This window comes from Zosterops lateralis, assembly GCF_965231275.1.
Source record: "Zosterops lateralis genome assembly, chromosome: 3".
NCBI classification, from domain to species: domain Eukaryota; kingdom Metazoa; phylum Chordata; class Aves; order Passeriformes; family Zosteropidae; genus Zosterops; species Zosterops lateralis.
Genome location: NC_139764.1, coordinates 24,855,259 through 24,873,496, shown reverse-complemented (window position 1 = coordinate 24,873,496; position 18,238 = coordinate 24,855,259). Strand labels below are relative to the sequence as shown.

At 39.1% G+C, this 18,238-nt stretch overlaps 1 long non-coding RNA gene across 1 annotated transcript in view; it reads left to right on the top strand.

The window, feature by feature from the left end:
- Positions 1-18,238, top strand: part of LOC310907979 — a 102,321-nt gene that overhangs the window by 81,864 nt on the left and 2,219 nt on the right. Inside the window, exons 2-3 of the long non-coding RNA XR_014589753.1 lie at positions 15,414-15,480; positions 16,134-16,220. This is a non-coding gene — a long non-coding RNA (uncharacterized lncRNA). The remainder of the gene's footprint in view (positions 1-15,413; positions 15,481-16,133; positions 16,221-18,238) is intronic.

Sequence of the window (18,238 nt, the reverse complement as noted above, 5' to 3'; positions counted from 1 at the left end):
CCCAGCTTCGATCAGTGGACTTGCTATGGGTTTACAGACCTGCCGAAGAGAACAGAATCTGACCCAGAGGCTGGGGCCCCTGAATCCTTCAAAATCAATACTTCTTTCCAGACAGGGGGAGCTGAAAAGAAAAAAAATGAAAAGATCTGTTTGGAAGTGGTCTGCACCACTTTTGACAGCAATGTCAAAAGCATTTAAAGAATATTGTTCTTAAGGTGTCTCAAATTTTAGAAAGAGGTCAAAGTATTCACAGTAATTTCTAATTTTGAACATTGGAGATTAAAATTCAGATTAATGTTTAATGCCTATGGTACAAATAATATTCTTCCTATCTGTGCAGAATGAACATCAACATGCCATGAAGAGACCAGCCACTCATAAACAAAGGAAAACTGTCTACCTTGTTGATCTTTTATATCAGCTTAGCACTTAGGTTGATGGTGCTAGTTCCTGTCCAAACTGAGAAAAAAGGTAAAAGCAATCTCTGTGCTAAAGAATTCCCAGTCTGAACATGCAAAAGGGGTCAGGAGATGAACACAGACAAGAGGCAGGAATACTGACAGAGCACTATGGATCAGCACAGCTTAAGCCAGCAGTTAAGTTTCAAGTGGGTGTTTCAGAAAATGAGTATTTCAAGGTAAGGTTTGAAAGAGAGCAATGAGTTTATTTGTATAGATGTTTTTCTACTTTTTAAAAATAGTGAGAAGCAGTGTCAGAGAAAACAGTTTTTCTGAATCCAGACTGCATTTTTAGGAAGACGTAATTGGCCCCAGAAGTCTCAGATTCAGTTGCTGGACAGAAAAAAAGATCAGTGGAGCTTATTGAGATGATTGTTTTTTCTGATCTACAAAATAACCTCCATGACAACGGAGGGCGTATCAGAGCTATATGGTGCAGCTGGAGGAAGACTTTGGCTCTGGTTTGCAAACTCTAGACAAATCCCAGCTTTGACAATTTGCTGTATAGCTTCTGAGCTTTGCACAGCAGTAACCTGAGATTTTTCTGGGGTGTGGAGCAGAGGGAGTCTGGTGTTCAGAAAATAAAGCCAATGAACATTGCGATTTCTGGGAAAAACAATATTTGCAGTGTAGGCTCCAGACAGGAGAAGCTGGTGTATTAGTAACATGTGACTGGAGGCAGTCTCAGCAGCACAGCTCTTGCTGTCAAGAGAATAAGGGAGCGTCTTGAGAGAACTTCTCCCTTCCAATCCTCTCCTTAGAGGGTGAAAAGTGCAAATATTTTTCTTTCTGCTGTCATTTTGAGGATGAAACCACCATTTGAACTTTCTTAATGCAGTGTTTAGCTTTCAGATGACAGAAATACAACAGTTCACAAGAACTCAGGCCTCACACAGGCTAGTTAACACATTCATGGCTGAGTTAAATGCTAGGAGACTCTAAGTGGCTTAAATAAGAATTTGGTAAATTGTAACAACTACCATGCCCCACTCCTCCACTGAACAGATAAATATATGTAACTCTTTCTTTTTTAAGAACCTTCTCAAATTTGTTCTTTTTCTCTTTCAGGAAAAAACTGATTTGGAAAGTTATTGTCTGGAAGCTGTATTTGCATAAAACAAGTAGCATCAACCTGCATTGTTCAGTGTTGAGGGAGAAAAACCTTCACAGAAAAGGAAGGCAGTTTGCTCTAGTGAGTCATCAGGGGCCAGGTGCTGAAGGAAGGAGACTTCTTGAGGAAAAAGTTGCTGGCATGGGTCAACTGTAGGGGAGAAGCAGTACTGTACTGTGGGTATGGTTCCTCTAGGAAACTTGGTATGTGCCTGTTTTTGTGTTCTCAGGAGGTTGTGCTGCCATTATCAGTCCTGGTAGATTGATAATGGCAGTTGTTGCAATGTTTCAGGTTGCTTTAACCACTTCAATCCCTATATTGGGTATTTGGGTTTAAAGAAGTTTGAATTTGCTTAAAAGTCTTTTCTGTACAAGCAGCGGTTGGGTTCTGGGCCAGGTACATCCTTAATCCAAAGGTGCCTTCTGTTAACTCCTCTGAAATTTCTGGTTCACAGCTGTTTTCTCAGGAATTGTTTTGTATCCTGTTGGTCTCCAGTTACAGGAACTTTAGTACTATGTGGTTTTTCAAGGAAAAAAGCCTGTGGTGAAGGAACACTCAGAAGAGCACCAAGCTTCAATGCGGGGTCCTTTGAGGAACTCCACTGCAAGAAAACAAAAATGTTATACCTGAATGGAATGATATTTTTCTAATGAGTCTTAATGCTTTACCATCTGGTTTGCCAGCATGTTTCAGCTTGTGAAGGGATGTTTGGCATGAGCACCCCATTTCATCACCCAGGAGGGTCACCACATGGTATAAAAATATGGTGTATGTATAACCTTTTGTTGATTTCTATGCCCCTGTCACTCTAGAATATTTATATATATGTGAATTTTGAGTAAGAATAGCCCATTTAGGCTATTTAGGACTACTCCCTTGCCCTCTCCAAGGTCTGCTGCAGAGCAAATATCTCCCTGCTCAGACTCAACCCCGAGAGGGCCCTCACCTCCACCAGAACCGTCCCGGGCCCCGTGCTGCGACCTCCAACTAAATGTGGAGCACTGGTTTGTCCTTCAAGTGTGAAGCCAGTAAGGACTCTCTACCACAGTTTTTGAACACATTTCCAAGTATGGCAGGGTTCAGTGGCAGGCACATAATAGGGCTTTTGGCATGTATTATACTGTGCTCAACAACTCCACTCTCTGATCCAAACATGCCCACCAAAAATAACTTCAGTGAACAGCTTTTATTTTAATTATTCCAGTGTGGGACTCATGATGTTTTGCCAAAAATCTGGCTTGTAAAGCTTTTTGTACCTAAGCACAGAAACCCCTAGTGCATAGTTAATCCCCCACTGGGATTTTCCTGATCCAGTTACAGGTCTATTCTGCAACCTCATCTTTCTTTACCTATCACTTGCTCTCTCTGTTCACCCTACCAGCTCCTAGAGTTCTTGCTCTTTCTTGGCTTCTGTGACTGTTTTTTCCCAGCTATCTCCTCTAATTTTCTCTTTTCTCATTCAGCTGCACATGTGGTTGATGGTGTTTTTTGGTGGTTCCACAGCAGTTCTGATCTCTGCAGGGATTTCAGTGAAATCAGTATGTGGACTCTTCTTTTATTCTCTCTTTCCTATCTATTACATGGCATAATAACAAAAAAAAACCCCTGCACTTTTGCCAATAATTTTCAAACTTGCCTTTTCCTATGTGATCTGTTTCATTTCATCACCGAGGCTCTTTTCTTCCAGTCTCCTTTCCTTCTTCCCCATGTAGCACGTGTGTATACATTTATATGTATACATGTAAAAATCATTCAAAGCAGACATAAAAAAAAGGGGTGTGGTGCGACAAGCTACTGGGCTGTGCAGAACACTTTGAGTCCCTGAGAGGGCTGACTATGGTAGTTCCTCTGTCATCTCTATGTTGGATTATTTATTTAATCTTTCCTTTATCAAACCCTAATTTGCTTTGTGGAGAAACACATGCAATTTAGGATATTAGTATTTAATGAAGTATTTGCTGTTATTTTGTAAATAACCTCAGATAGTTAATGAAATGTCCCTCTAAGAATATTAAATGTGAAGGAGGAAAAAAAAGGTTTGATATGATGTTCAGTTTTTCTTGGGTTAATTTCCTAGGCATGCCAAAAGAGAAGGAAAAGGAGGAACTCTAGAGCAGGATAACCTATAGCCTGATGGTTTTCAGCACAGGTGGGGAAAATACAGATTCAGATGCCTGGAGGGAGGTGAGCCCAGCTCTCCTGCAGTCTGACAGAGTGCTCTGGTGGTAACTTGATTGCTGAAAGCAAGTCTGGCAGCAACAGCACCCACTTCTTTACTGTTTTGTTGGAGGAGGTTTGGATAGCAGTGGAGGAGGATGGTAATCCCTACACTGAGATAGGTGACCAAATTCCAGAGAGGCTTAAGCTAATTCTAATACCTTCTGCATTTCCTAATAGCTCACTTGAGCAGCTCCTGCTCAGTTTTCTGTTTGGAACATCTCTGTTCTCTGCTTCCCAAACCTCTGGATCCCAGCATGCAAGCACACTCCTGGAAGTCAGGAGCTAAGGTTTTCAGTGATGTAGGGCCTAAATATTTCTTGTGTCCAGAACAAAATATTTATCTGTATTTATGTAAATGCTTAGCTTTACAGGATCTGTGCTTGCTTACCTTGATAAGTGCTGCTAAAAATAACAATAGGGACATTGTGGCATTTATGTGCAGCATTCATATGACATCTGTTACTACATCTATAGCACCATGCTGGAATTTATGGAGCAAACTCATGGGGAATGTCTTTTTACCAGCTAGGGACAGACAAGACATATATTTTTGAAAGAATCCCTTTGCGTTCAGGATACTTTAAAACTGCTGCTTACTAGCACAATACCCTGTGTTTGATTCAACCTGAAACACAGTATATAATACTGGCATTTTCATTTTGTCTCACATTTGCACTGTTCTCTGGTTCTGCTACTGTAAGTTTCTGTGCCTATGCAGTGAGGAATAGAAAGCTGGGTTTTTTGAAGGTCTGGAGGTCCTTCAGTGTCAAATTACTCTTGTAATTCTACTTCAGCATTTCCATAGGGCCCCCAAGTATTCTTGGCAGTTTACAACAGTCCTTGTCCCAAAGCATTTAAAATACATTTCCGATGTGCTGAGAATAATAAATCTAGAAGAAGAGAGTATAAAGGAATGAAATAATCCAGGATATAGTTAATGTATCAATGATTATACAGGTACATTTAAATTTATTTTTAAGGCTTAGATGGAAGGATGACTCACTTTTAATTATTTTTTATTGACTTTGTGACAGCGTAAGGAATGTTTCTAGAAATCAGATTTGAATTAGAGGGTTTCACATGAACTCTGACTGTTTTTGAAAGCAAGAGTTGCAAACAGTAGACTTCATTATCCTGTAGAAGGACTAGAAACAAAATGGTTTATTCATCTTCTTCTCATCAGCTACGCTTTTCCAAATATACTGATGAATTTGCCTGTCAGTGATTCAAAGTATAGATAACTGAGAAACTTTTGCCTTATGGCTAGTGCAAAGAAAACAGAACATAAAGTTCTGCTTTATTATAAGATGAGGGATGCTGCAACATTTGAGCAAGTACCAGCCAGAAGCTGTTAAAAAAACCCTAAAAACCAAAAATTAAAAAAAAAAATCTGAAATAATGGAAAAGCTTTTCCTTTAAAAATTTAAAACTTTCAAAAAACAACAACCTTGGATCCTGTAGATTTGGTGCCTACTCACTGGAACGTCACCAAATCTCACTTGTTTTGCTTGGGCCTCACTCAAACATAACTGGCCTCAAGCTAGTAAGCAAGCCAGCAAATGTCCTGGCTTGTAAAGAAATCTGATCCAGCCCTGTAAACTGAACCCAGCCTAAGAGCAGTGGTGAGGGGAACATATGGAAAATTAATGACAGATAATAGAATGGTGGGACAGCCTTAAAGAAAAGATTGTTGTTGAGTTTATGCAACAATGCCAGCTAATGGTTTTCCAAGTTAAGAAAGTTATAGAGTATCTAAGCAATGTTTTTCACTTTGCCAGCACTTAAGCTCTAGAAAGGGCTGCTGTGTTTCTCTTGCCCCATTGCACATTCTTAATTGATACTTGTAACTGCTGGTTCAGCTGCAGCAGCACTTTGGGAAGCATAGAGATCCTGGTCCCCACCTGTTTAAATAAATTGGAGCCTCAGGAAGAGGAGTACACTGGAATTTCCTTGGGCTCAAACTGGGCATAACAGCAAAAGTCAGGCTGAGAGCTAGAAGCCTGCCCAAGCACTGGAGGCAAGGGTGGTGTGTGTGTTTTCTTTTTCCCTCTGCAGACCTACAGGCGTTTTGCAGAGATAAGGTGCTTTGTGATATGATGTCATAGGTGGGGAAATAGTCCCAGGGAGCCCATAGTTTCACAAGCCCTCTCTGGTGAAGAAACTGGAAATGGAAATGTAATGAATGGAAAGAATAATTTTGGTGAAAGTGTATATATTTCTGGAATGCACAAATCACGTATTTATTTGGCTGATCACCTGGGATGCTCATTTAGGGTAGATTTTTAAATGTGACACCATACAGTAGCTATTTTGTACCAAGAGAAAAGTCATCCCTTTCCCCTCATTCCTCCACTTTTGTTTATTTGAAGACCAGCTAAAATCCAAACATTTTCCTGCCTGGACCCTAAAATGTTTCTCACTCCTCTGGTGCCTGCATCCATCCTGCTGCAGAGGCAGATGTTGAAGTTGATTTGTCCACTTAGAGGCCCTTTAGGGCCAAAAGTTGTGCAACTCACCTGTTCATTTGGGTGTTTAAAAAACTCTCATGCCATTCAATATACTTCTTTTTTCTTCTTGAACCTGTTGCCTCTGGGCCAACACAGTGCCTCAGGATCCTTCCCAGAAAGCGTTGGGGAGGCTGTGGAGAGGACCAGTCTCACCTCAGGTTCCTTAAAGCAGGCACTGAGTTTCTCTGATGTCAGGTCTAAGCTTCTCTCCCTGCTCAGCTGAGAGGAGAAATGGATTTTTCCAATAAAATCTGTTCAGGTGAGTTGCTGCATCTTTACTGGAGTTTAAATGAATATACTGAGATCAGAGTGTCAACAAACTGGTGAATTCAGTACCTTACATTAAACAGATGATCATGTTAGACTGTCATAAGGATTCATACTAAGCATAAAAATGAATGTCTAAAAAAAAAAGAAAGCTGATTTGTAAAGGATGAAATGAATATGTAACACACAAATACATAAATATATCTTAAATATAGACATACACAGTGGTAGTTGTAATACCTGTAGTGCAACAGAAAGCTGTAATTATGTCTGTGGGGTGATTTAGCAGACAAACTTTTTTTTTTCCCCTGAGAAGTAACTTTTAAGCCACTTCACATGGGAGTCTGTATCAGTGGGAAAGAAAAGAAATGAAAAATGTTTAGAAATCCCAATGTTTCCAAACATAAATATTTCTATTTCTGGTTTGTTAAACCTGTTTTAATCCTTTTGAGCTCCTGGGGAGGGGTAAAACAGCCTTAAGGTAAGACTTATGATGTAAAAGAGTGACTTATGATGTAAAAGAGTGTTTGGTATGACCTTGCCAAACCTATGAACTGAAGAAAGGTGATGGCTCCAGAGTGCACAGTGCATGTTTTGCTTTTCTAATACCTAGAAGATTCAATATGTCTGAAATACAGCAAGAAAATTTCCTGCAGGGCAGTGGAGATGTCCTACTGACAAGAGGGAGCTGTATTCTTTTCTCATCACCTCATAAACCGTGGGGTTCTGACTGAGGATGTTAGGTAATGCTTGCCACATACAGAACTCAAAGGGGGTATTACTTTCCTTGTATAACCCTTTGAGATCTGAGGCACTATTGTTTGACAAAGCATATTGTTTTTCCCTCTTGCTTTTACTGAGCTTTGATGCTGATTTTAGAACTTGACAGCTGTGTTTAGACTTGTCTTACAGCTCTTGTATAGAGCAGGGGAAATAGAGATGTCTGGGGCAGTGGGCAATGTGAACTGCGTGGAGGGAATAGAGCCCAGGCTTGCCTTGGGAAACTGTGGGATTGATCCACAATGATGAACTTGAGCCACACTCCTTCTGGGAGACTCAGAGATGAGTGGGGTGCTGGTCCCTTGTGCCCTGCCCAGAGCTGTGTGCCTCAGGGAGGGACTCCTGACCACCACTAATGAAAGCTGTGAGCTCTAGCTGGGCACCATGCTTCAAACAGGTCCTGCCTTTGCTTGGGATTGGCATCCACAAGAGCTTAACAGCCCCCAGGACTGCTTGATTTTCCCTGCAGTGCTCTTAATTTTTGCAGTGTTTAGGTATGAGTATTTTGTGTGACAAAATAATCAGAATGAAAGGATAATTATGAGGAATGGTCTCAAAAAAACAAAAAAAAAGGTCAGAATTTGTTACAGCTATTGTAATAAATGAAGAAAATACCAACTTTTGTTTATTACTCTCAAATGTCTAAATTCAATTCTTGTAGGATTGAATAAGTTCATCCTCTGTGGGATAAAAAAAAAGTTTTATAGTTTGTTTTTATTCAGTATCTGAATTTATAGGCCTATCTTTGAATAATTATGAATATCTTGTTCAAGATCTGAAAATTGTGATATTCCGCCATCTCTGCGGATATCAGAGGAAAAGGTCTTGAATGAGTTAGTGGGATTGCACTCAGGAAACCAGGGACTGGGCTGAAATAGCAAAAAAAAAAAATCAATCAAAATAGAAGTCAGCACAATCCTATTGAAGTTCTGAATATCTCATCACTCTGATGTAGAAGATGACACAAGAATCTTAGTTCTTCTCAACTTTTGTAAGGCACCACGCAAACAAAGGCTCTTAATGATTTGTGTGTCACAATATTGTTTGGTTTTCTTTTGAGAGAATGACATTTCAGTGGTGTTTGCTTAAGTCATAGCACTGAGGAGAGGATTCCTGAGTTTCAGTAAGATTGTATTCAAAGGAAGGTGCAAAACCCCAGGTACCCTCAGATATTTGTTTCTATGATGTTTAGGTACATTCTTGTTTCAAAGATGGAGTGAATTTTATGAGCACAGAGCCCTGGGCTGCTTCTAGAGTTTCTCTGTAGAAGCACCAGCTCTCCAGACCATGATCTTGTCTATTTTGTAAAAACACTTCTCCCACTCTGATATGGGATGTCCTCAACTTTGTTTTCTCACCTTCTTTCCAGAATTTATTTGCCTTTGGCAGCTGATGGATGTGATATGATGAGCAATCCTTGCCATCCATTGCACACACTTGAACACACTTTGAATTAACCCTTTCTCAACTGATCAGTTTAGCAGGAGTGTAAAATCAGGATACTTCTAAGCCAATATAATATTGTTTGTTATGAGTCAATATAATTTGTATCCTGTATAAATGAAAATTAGAAGTTCAGAGGCTTTATTTGGACGCTGAGCACAACCTGCATTTACTTTCAAGGAACAAAATGTACTGCAGGATTTTCATCTCTAATATAAGATGCTAACCCATATTCCTGTAACTTAGCCCTTAGGTTTCAATCATTTTATAGAGGAAATATCTAAAAATTCTTAGAGTATTTTTTGTCAGTTTAGAACCAGACCCAAATTTCATCGCTTGCACAATTCTTCGTTTTCAAACCTCTGTGTTTGGTAGAAATGTCTGGAATGTAGAGTATTGTATTTAAAAATAAAGCAAAACAATTCTTAATAGCCACTCTATCATTTAGCTAAACAAAATCCCAAACCCACACCATTCTGCAAGCAGGGAATAGTGAGGATGGGAGAAGTAGTGGGAAAAAAAAGAACTAGGAGTAAAACTGTGTATACAGTGGCCAGAATTAACCATTCTGAGGTTTGGAACAAAGATGAAAATATAAATGAAACAAAACTGCCTTTATTCAGTAAAATACTTAAAATGCTAGTGCAAGAATTCAGAGGGTGCAGTGTTGAGTTCCCAAGAAAACTGTATGAAAGGCCAGGAAGCCACTTCTTCTTGATTTGCCTTATACCAAGGATCAAAGCAGAAAGGTATCTCATTTCCATATATAACTTTGAAGTATTTTATAAAGAAATTCAGTAAATGTGCCTTAGAGTAGTTCTTACCAGGCTGCCTTGCATCAGAAGAATAAATAAAAACTAGAATGTCTGTTTGCTGGAAGATGTACCAGTACTGCATTGTTCAAAACTTCTTCATCTGTCTCTAGTAATTCTTGGTTTGTGAAGACCAAGAAAGAGTCAGACAGGTTTTTATTGCCTTGGGATAATTTTTTTTTCCTCTGCTCTCATAAACCTTCCATATGCTTCTACATCCATGTCTTGTTTTCATTTTTAGTGAAGGTTTTTATTTGGAGTCTCATAAAATTCTAATTTATTGCAGCTTCTTTTTATAAAATGCAGAGGGGAGGAGGGGAGTATTGAGATAGCATGTGCAAGGCAGTCCCAAGGAATGCATTTGAGAATTTATAATGTTGGGCAGTTTATCAACCCCTGGTTCAGTTATTGGCAACTACTTTTCCTAACTCTCTAACCTATGAGCCTGTGTTCCCATGTTGTGTATGGAAGACATGTCATATCAGTCTATTTAAGCAAGAAAGTATTTTTTCTTCCTTATGCAAACTATCTGCATTAGCAGAGAGTGAAGGAAAATCAGGTAAAAAAAAACCTCCCCTGTACATGAAGTGCTCCTACATCTGTCAGTTCTCACTGTCTTGTGAGTGGACCCACTTACACCAGTGTGCACTATTTGTTGAATACTCATAAGAAATAAGATAGGAGTAATATATTCCTTTAGAAGCCACAGATGACAGCTGACCCTTTCCTAGGCTAGGAGCAGAGCATTTGAGGGATCAGGAATACATCCAGGTTTACCTACCTATGTTCTGTTCAGAATTGACTCAGGACCAAACTGAACAAAAAGGAACAACGTGTATTTCCTGCCAGCAGAGCTGCTTTTCTTTGCCCCTCTCTGGTGTTAAGTTGACCAATCTAAATGAAAACCTCATACTTCAAATAGTGAAGAATTGTGGTGCTAATGTGTTACCATGGTTCAAAGTTACTGTGAAATTTCAAGTGGTCCCTGGCTTCAGTGGAATGAACGCAACATTTTTTGAGCAAGGAACTACATTGCTTTCACATAACTGGCTGATGTGCTGAAAAAATCTGTGAAAACAACTGGGCAGAGTTAAGGGTATAGTGCAAGAACACAATGTACATGAGAGGTGTCATCAGGCAAACCAGTAGTTTAAGAATTTTGTGCAAATAACACATATACTTTTGCATATGTTGTATGTTTGATATACATGTAAACATATATACATATTTACACACATGTAGGTATTTTCTGAACATATTCTTCTTTGTGAATGTGAACTCCTTCCCACTCTGTACATGTTGTGATATATCAGTAATACAACACTTGTGATATTTAAATGTTTGTGGGTCAACCTAAGTACTGAAAGAGAAATTCAAGTCCTGTAGCACATTTGAAATCTATTCTTGCAGGGGCTGTAAGGAAATATGAGAGCTGCTCTGCTGGAAAGAAACTGCTGGGCACTGGACCCTTTTTATTCTCCTCTAAATAAAACATAGAATAGGCTTTTAACTGCCTTTTCTCCATAATAGCTACTTAACCCTGTTCACTAACATTAAGGAAAAAAAAAGGAAAATTCCAAAAAAAATTCCTATTCAGAGTAAAAAATATAAATTAAACCGAAGTGCGCAATGCACACTCTTTTCTTTCCTTCCTGTTTTGTTTGGTGTTTTCTAACTCTGCTTTTTGGACAGCTGAATGGGGGCTGGGAAAGTGTTTACAATATTTTCACATGATTGAGATGGCAGAGTTCTTGCACTCAGTGAAAGGCCTTCTGTTTTCAGATGGCATTGAAAGTTTACCGTCTTTCCAGACAAAAGGAAGAGAGCCCGTTGCCAGCGGATGAGTAATGGGCATGGCCTCCGCACAATACCTCCTATCCAGTCCTAAATCTACATGGTGTTCTTAGGCTTCCCGGCTTCTCCAAAGCAACCTTTGTCTCTGCTCTGGGAGACCAAAACTGCTCGTTGGGCAAGCGGGGATGCAGCCAAGAGGGGAAGGCTCAGTGACAGCAGTTGCTCAGTGCTCACTGCCCAGTATCTGCCTCCTTACCATGCCACTATAATAGTTGGGAACCCATCAACAATTGAGCATCCTCTATACAAATATGTTGCAGACCATCTGTATAGTTTTCAGTTCCAGAAGATTCCAGTAACTCGCTAAGTTTTAATACCTTTTTTTTTTTCTTCTTGTTAATCAGATGGGCTGCCCTGAGATAAGTGATTAAAGCAAAAGCCTGACATAATTTCTTCGGAGGTAAAACTGCACAGAAGTTGCCAATTCCTGTATTTGTTTTCTTACAAGAAACTTGAAGCAGGCATTTTCCACGGTTAACAATTTTTAGGTTCTATCAAGTAATCTTTTTTTCTTTTTTCTTTGATCAGAAAAATATTTTGGTGAAAAGGATTGCTAACATAGTTTTAGAAAATATTTGAACAGGCAATTCTGAAGTTTTTCCAGAGACTTGTTGGTGTTATAGAGACCAGTAGGTAATTTTTTTTCTTCTTTCTCTTACAAAGCTTCCTAGAGCTAGTCTATTTGGAATTTATCTAAATGTGTATATGTGTATGTAGGCTACCTATGCATGGGGCATGTATGTGGGTGTAAACATGTCTCTCTCTCTGTACCTGTCTAAAAGAACTTGCATTTCACTCTGCTATAAAGGGGATGGAGAAGAGCTTTCTAAGAATTAACTAAGCATTCATTAACTGCACTTAATTTTGACTGTGTTCTTGGCTAAGAAATGTCAGTATTAAGTTCTTATTCTTTCATGCTAATTTGGTGTTGCGTAGCGACTCGTGTATTGTTGTCAGGAAAACAGAAGCAAAGACGTAAGAGATACAGGATTTCTTAAGGGGTGGTTGTGGCTGGTATCAGCAATTTACTGACTAACCTGTAGTAACCTGTAGTGCTGACAGTCTTGGGTATACAAGGAATGCATTAAGGTTATTAGCAAAACAATTTTCTAAATTATCTGAATGGAGCTTTCAAGGTAACTAATTCTATTCTTTGGACTTTTTTTTATTCCCTCCCTTTTGGTTTGTTGGTTTTTTCCCCCAGAAATTAACAATCTAAAGCAGCATTAAAATAATCTGGCTTAATTTCCTCTGCTGAAAGAGCAAATCAGCTGAAATTTAGACATTTTGCCGAAAGAGGAGGGAAAAACCAGGTAGTTTTTGTTTTAAAGAGCATGACCATACACATTCTGCTCTGGTGCCTTTAAAGGGAACTTCCCTGTTTAAATGCCCTTGAGCAGAGAAATACCAACACCTCTTAATTGTTTAATATATTACAGCCTAAAACATTTACAGAAGTGCTTTCCAAGTATTTCACTGTTCCAGGTGCTTGGTCCTGCACCTCCTAAAATAATAGGCTATTTCCCCTCAGTTTTCCTATGCTTGGTGCCACAATGAAACATATGCTGTGTATCAAGGGTAGGGGAAGTGAGGGAAGTAAGCGGGATGCCTGACATTGGTGCTGGTGCTTGCGGCACACACAGACCTCTCTGTCTTGCGTCACAGAGCTGCTAAAGAAAAAAAATAACATGGCTTGTGCTTGGGCTGTAAGGTCCAAGGAGAAAAATATCATATTGTTAAGTTTTTGAATGTCACTCTGCACAAAGACCCCTTATCACTGTGTCCTCTGAGAAGTATCACAAAAAGAATAATAATTCTACTAATCAGGAGGGCTGGGCATACACCGGTGCACAGCACAGCTGTCTTGCAGCTGCCTTAGAGCCATGGTCCAAAATGTATTTGCTCTTGCATGGAGGTGTCATGAAGCCAAAGTCTGATGTCTGTCACATGTAAACATGCTCCAGACTGAGGAAAAAAAAAAAAAAGATTATTAGGAAAAAATAATTATGCCTTATTTTGATCTAGTAGGGACAAGGTAAGACATAGTTTTCTTGGCCTGCACTTAAATAATTTATTTTTTCAACTTAGCCAAAATGGACTGAGGCTTTTCCCCACTTGAGAAATAAATCTCCTAGTACAAAGCACTTAGGGCTCCCTAGGTTCTGTGAGGCTCTGCCCTGAGCACAGATAACTCTGACACTCATGGGCACTGAGTGAAACTGGGCAGGCAAAGGGACTTAGCCTGGAAATGCATCTGCAGAAAGTTCCTTCTCCTTCTCGAAAATCCTCCTCACTGTGCAAATGCAGGCTAACCAAAATGGTGCAGAGAGCTGGGGTCTCAAACCCTTCCAACAGCTCTGTGTAAGGAAGCAGCAGCTGGATGGTTTCCAGTAAGGAGCTGGAGCGAGAGAGGCTCTGTCTGGCCCGAGGGAGGAGATAATGTGAAGTTAAACAATTCTGTGAGAGTGGAGGACTGAATCTTTCCGTGGCTGCTGTTTCCATCAAGCACTTCCCAGCACAGTTGCCTGCCATCCCTTTGAACCCACGTCTCCCATGTGACAGAGCAGTGATCTGGCTGCTGAGCCACTAGACTAATATTGTTCTTTTAATCTCACAAAAATGTGTTATAAAAGAGTTGGATTCACATGAGAAATTAAGTATAAGATCTGTCCTCATAAAGACATTATACCATGAATGCTCTCTTTCTGCTGGCTGCAAGAATAGGTGGCTCAAGGGTGAAAGGGTAGCATTTACATTTAAATACACCTATTGGAATTGCACAAACAGAAGGCTAAAGCTACTGCTCCCTCTCTGAATGCTTTTAGAGTTTGCTGCCTTTTTTTTACATAGTAGCATCTTTTTTTTTTTTTTTTTTTTTTTTTTTTTTTTTTTTTTTTTACATAATCAAAAAGGGGAATTGAGATGCTTAAGATCCCATAAAATAAAGTAAAGGAGGTTATTGTGCCAGCAAGATAAATGGATGAGCCTTTTCAAAGTAATTATTTCACTTTTTTCATCTGTATGTGCCACTCAGGAGGTGAAATCCAGATTTCAACCAGAGCTTTCTCTGATGTTACACTAACTGGTAGTGCTGGCTGTGTGGATGCTGTCTACATTTCCCAGAGAAAATGAAATTCACATTTATTTATTTTTTTTTTTTATATATCTGCCATACCCAGATTTACCCTGTGATAAAATAGAAAGCTCCTTAACACCTGGAGAAAACAGAAACTGAAACAGGGTGGAAAGGGCACTTGGTGCAAGGGTAGCCTGGCAGCCATGGTGCAATCCCAGTGAAACCCTTGAAATGCACCTGCTTGACCCAGGCCAGGGCTTATTCCCTTCCCTCTCCAACATATTTCTCCCCTCTGTACAGTGACAGAGGCTTATGGCCTGGAGTTGCAAAAACTCTGGTCTTGCTTTTGCTCTTTAGGATCTCTGATTGAAGAAAAAATAAAAAAATAAATAAATAAAAAAATTAAAAAAAAAATTAAAAAAAAAAAAAAGAGAGAGAAAAGAAAAAAATAAAAAGAAAACCCAAGTGTATTTTCCTTGATTTTTTCTTCAAATTTTTGATGGCTCTTTTATCATGATTTTCTACTACTCACACAAGGGCCAAAACCAAAATGCATGAATAACTGCCTTAAAATTACAATGTAGCAGGAAATCAGAAATCAGGAGCTCTGTGCTGAACAATTTTTGCACATATGCTCTGATATGTATTAAATTACTACATAAGATATAGCTAATAACACAAATCATTAAGTATGCTCCAGATACCTCTGGACATTTAGGAACTTGAAATCCAGATCTGGATGTGCCAGTTTCTTAATATGTAGTTAACAATTTTTCCATTGAATATGTACGTAAAACTGCTATCTTAATATATTAACTTGAACAGTGGGGAATACTAAGTAATTTAAAAAATAATCTAATTAAATGAACTTTGGAATCTCTGCAGAGAGAAATGATCCCATCATCAAAATGCATGCAAAGAAAGGAAGAGTGAAGGAATCCTTAACTCCATGGTCAGTATCCCTTTATGGGTCCTTGTTTTTAGAGTGTATTTGACTGTGTTTTTTTGGGATATTTTACAGTTTTGGTCTTTACAACGCTGAGTGTCTGTATAAAATGAAACAGTGTGTCCCTTAGTCTTCCTAGTCTAGCAAGTCCTGGTCCTCCTAGTAAGTCTTCCTAATTTTTATGGTCTAAGAAAGGCTGAATAATTTTTTTTCCTGTATACTTTCTTGAATTTTAATAATTTTATGTCAACTACTTATCTATCATCTTTTTTTCCAAGCCAAGGAATCCTCTGCCACTTAAACTCTCCATGTAGAGAAGCTTTTCTACACATCAGATGATCCTTGTTGCACCCTGCTTTAGTTCTCCTCCTTCTGCTATTGCCTTTTTGGAGGTGAGTGGTCAGAGGTGTGCTCGGTATTCACTCTGAACATCCCTGTTATTCTTCCCCGCAAAAGGACTCTTGAAATGCTGTGTGCTGTCTGACTGCTAGTGAGCATTGGGATCACATTCTCATGGAGTTTAAAGGTCCATTTTAAGGAGGAATTATCCTTATGGCCACGGATTCATAGGGCCACGTTACCTGAATTCAGAGGATTTTATGTCCTCTGCAGGTCAGTTTAGATGACCTAAATTTCATACCTGTGTTTTGAACTTACAGTGCAATGAATGTGCCTCAGTGCTCCTGAAGGAGATATCCCTTCCAGCAGCCAACAGTCAATATTACGCACCTCAGCCCATTGAAAATGTAAGCAAAAATGATCTCCTGAGTAATAAAATAGAAAGTAAAGCCTGTATTGAAAAACTAGAGGAGATGGTAGATGTTCTGAGGTTCTGGTTCCTGGCCTCAGTTTCCTGTTTTCAATAGTAATGTAACATAAAACACAAAGTTTTTTCCAAGAAAAAGAACCAGAATCAATCTACTACCACTATTTGAGAGGTAGGTGATTTCTCTCATTTCTGGAGAAACCTTGTCAGGTTTCTCTCCCAGGTCAAAGAAGGAAGCTTGTAGTTGCTTTTGGGTTTTCATATCATTAGACTGTGGTCAGAAGATGGTGCAAGTTGTTGTTTGAGGTTAGAATCAGACACCTCCATTCAAATTCAGACAGTATTATTGGATATGGGCCGAGAAGTCAATGCTAAAGGTTTAGTATCATGAAATCGTATCAAGCATAGCTCAGCTACAATCAAATATTTATTTCCTAGTTTGAGGCTCTCATTTTACGCTCTGAATGAATAAATTACAGCCTAACCAAACACAGGTTGTGAGACAAGTGCAAGCTCTCCTTAGAGGTTAACAATCTGATTTCTCTCTCACACCAGTTTTACGGTCATTTAGCTCCATTGACTTGGGTGGAATGAGTCCTGATTTACAACATTGCTTCAGTGCAGGTTTAAAGCTGTGCTACACAATAGCAGTGCTGGTGTCAGGTCTTTGAGAGCAAAGCGTCTTTGCATTGTGCTTGCCACAGTAGTATCAGTTCTGAGTCCATAAAAACCTTTATTAAATCTAGATCCACAGAGAACACATTTTGCAAAAATTATTTTGATTTCTCATTTGTGGCATTATCATTTTATATTGATTATGAGGTTGGTGTGTGGTTTTTTTTTTTTTTTTTTTTTTTTTTTTTTTTTTTTGTTTTGTTTTGTTTTGTTTTTTGTTTTTTGTTTTTGTTTTGTTTCAGTGATTTGTCACTTACCAAGGTAATCCTGGAGTTTCAGATCAGAAATATAGGTCAGAGGTTTACAAAGTCCATATTTGTGTGTAATTTTGGTTGGGATAGATACCATCAAACTGAAATTAAATTTAAAAAATGCTGTTAAATTTAAAAACAGAAGCTCAGCAGCTGAAAAGATAGAATTAGTAATTTTAGGCATGACTTGGAAATTATGTTACCTCCTGTCATCTCTCCTAAGTGTGATTGTAAGTTTGCACACAATGGACTGCCATTTCTTCCATTTAATGTGTACCGCCATAGGAGGTCTCCTGTGCTGCTTCTTATCTTATATTGACTTCCTAGTGTAGAGTAGGCAGGAAAAAACATCTGAGTGAATGCATCTGATCAAGCAGTGAGAATCTGTGCTCTTAGCTTGACGCATGTTGAGACAAAGTACTGTGGGAAAGCTGAGCAAGCTGAACACAATAAATTTTCACTCTGCTTCTCTACTAGGTAGATACAACCCTGCCTGCTGGAGTTCTCTTTTAGGATCTTTAGCTCATGTAGGCTGAGGATATGGAAGAGCACATGTGCTTTTGATGTCTCTCTGGTGTACTGCTTAAATTGCCAGAGTTCACTTTTCACAATCCTTAGACTGTCACTGGGAAGCTGTAGAATGATCTTCCTTGTGAGCCAGCTCTTTTCTCCTTATCCAGTGCAATGGCCATGTCTTTTGGAGAAGGGATCAGCTCTCTTCTCTTTCCCCTTAACACAATCTGAAGTGTGGTAAGAACATCAGGAGGGCAGGGCAGCATTAAAAAGAAGGATTTGTTTCCTGAGAGATGGCATTGTTTCTCAGTTCCCAGCAGCAGAAACTTTAAACTAATGACCTTTCCAGAACATGTAAGCCAGCTGAACCCAAGACTCATGTTCATTTTGATGATTTGATATTTTGTTATGATCATTTCTACCAGGGACAATGTTTTGCAACACCATATTAATGATAATAATAAATAATACCATACTCCCTTTTCTCCCCCCAAAACAACATCCACCCTGGTTATTTACCCAATGGGTCTTGGGGGGCTTCCAAGCTTTTACAGTTGTC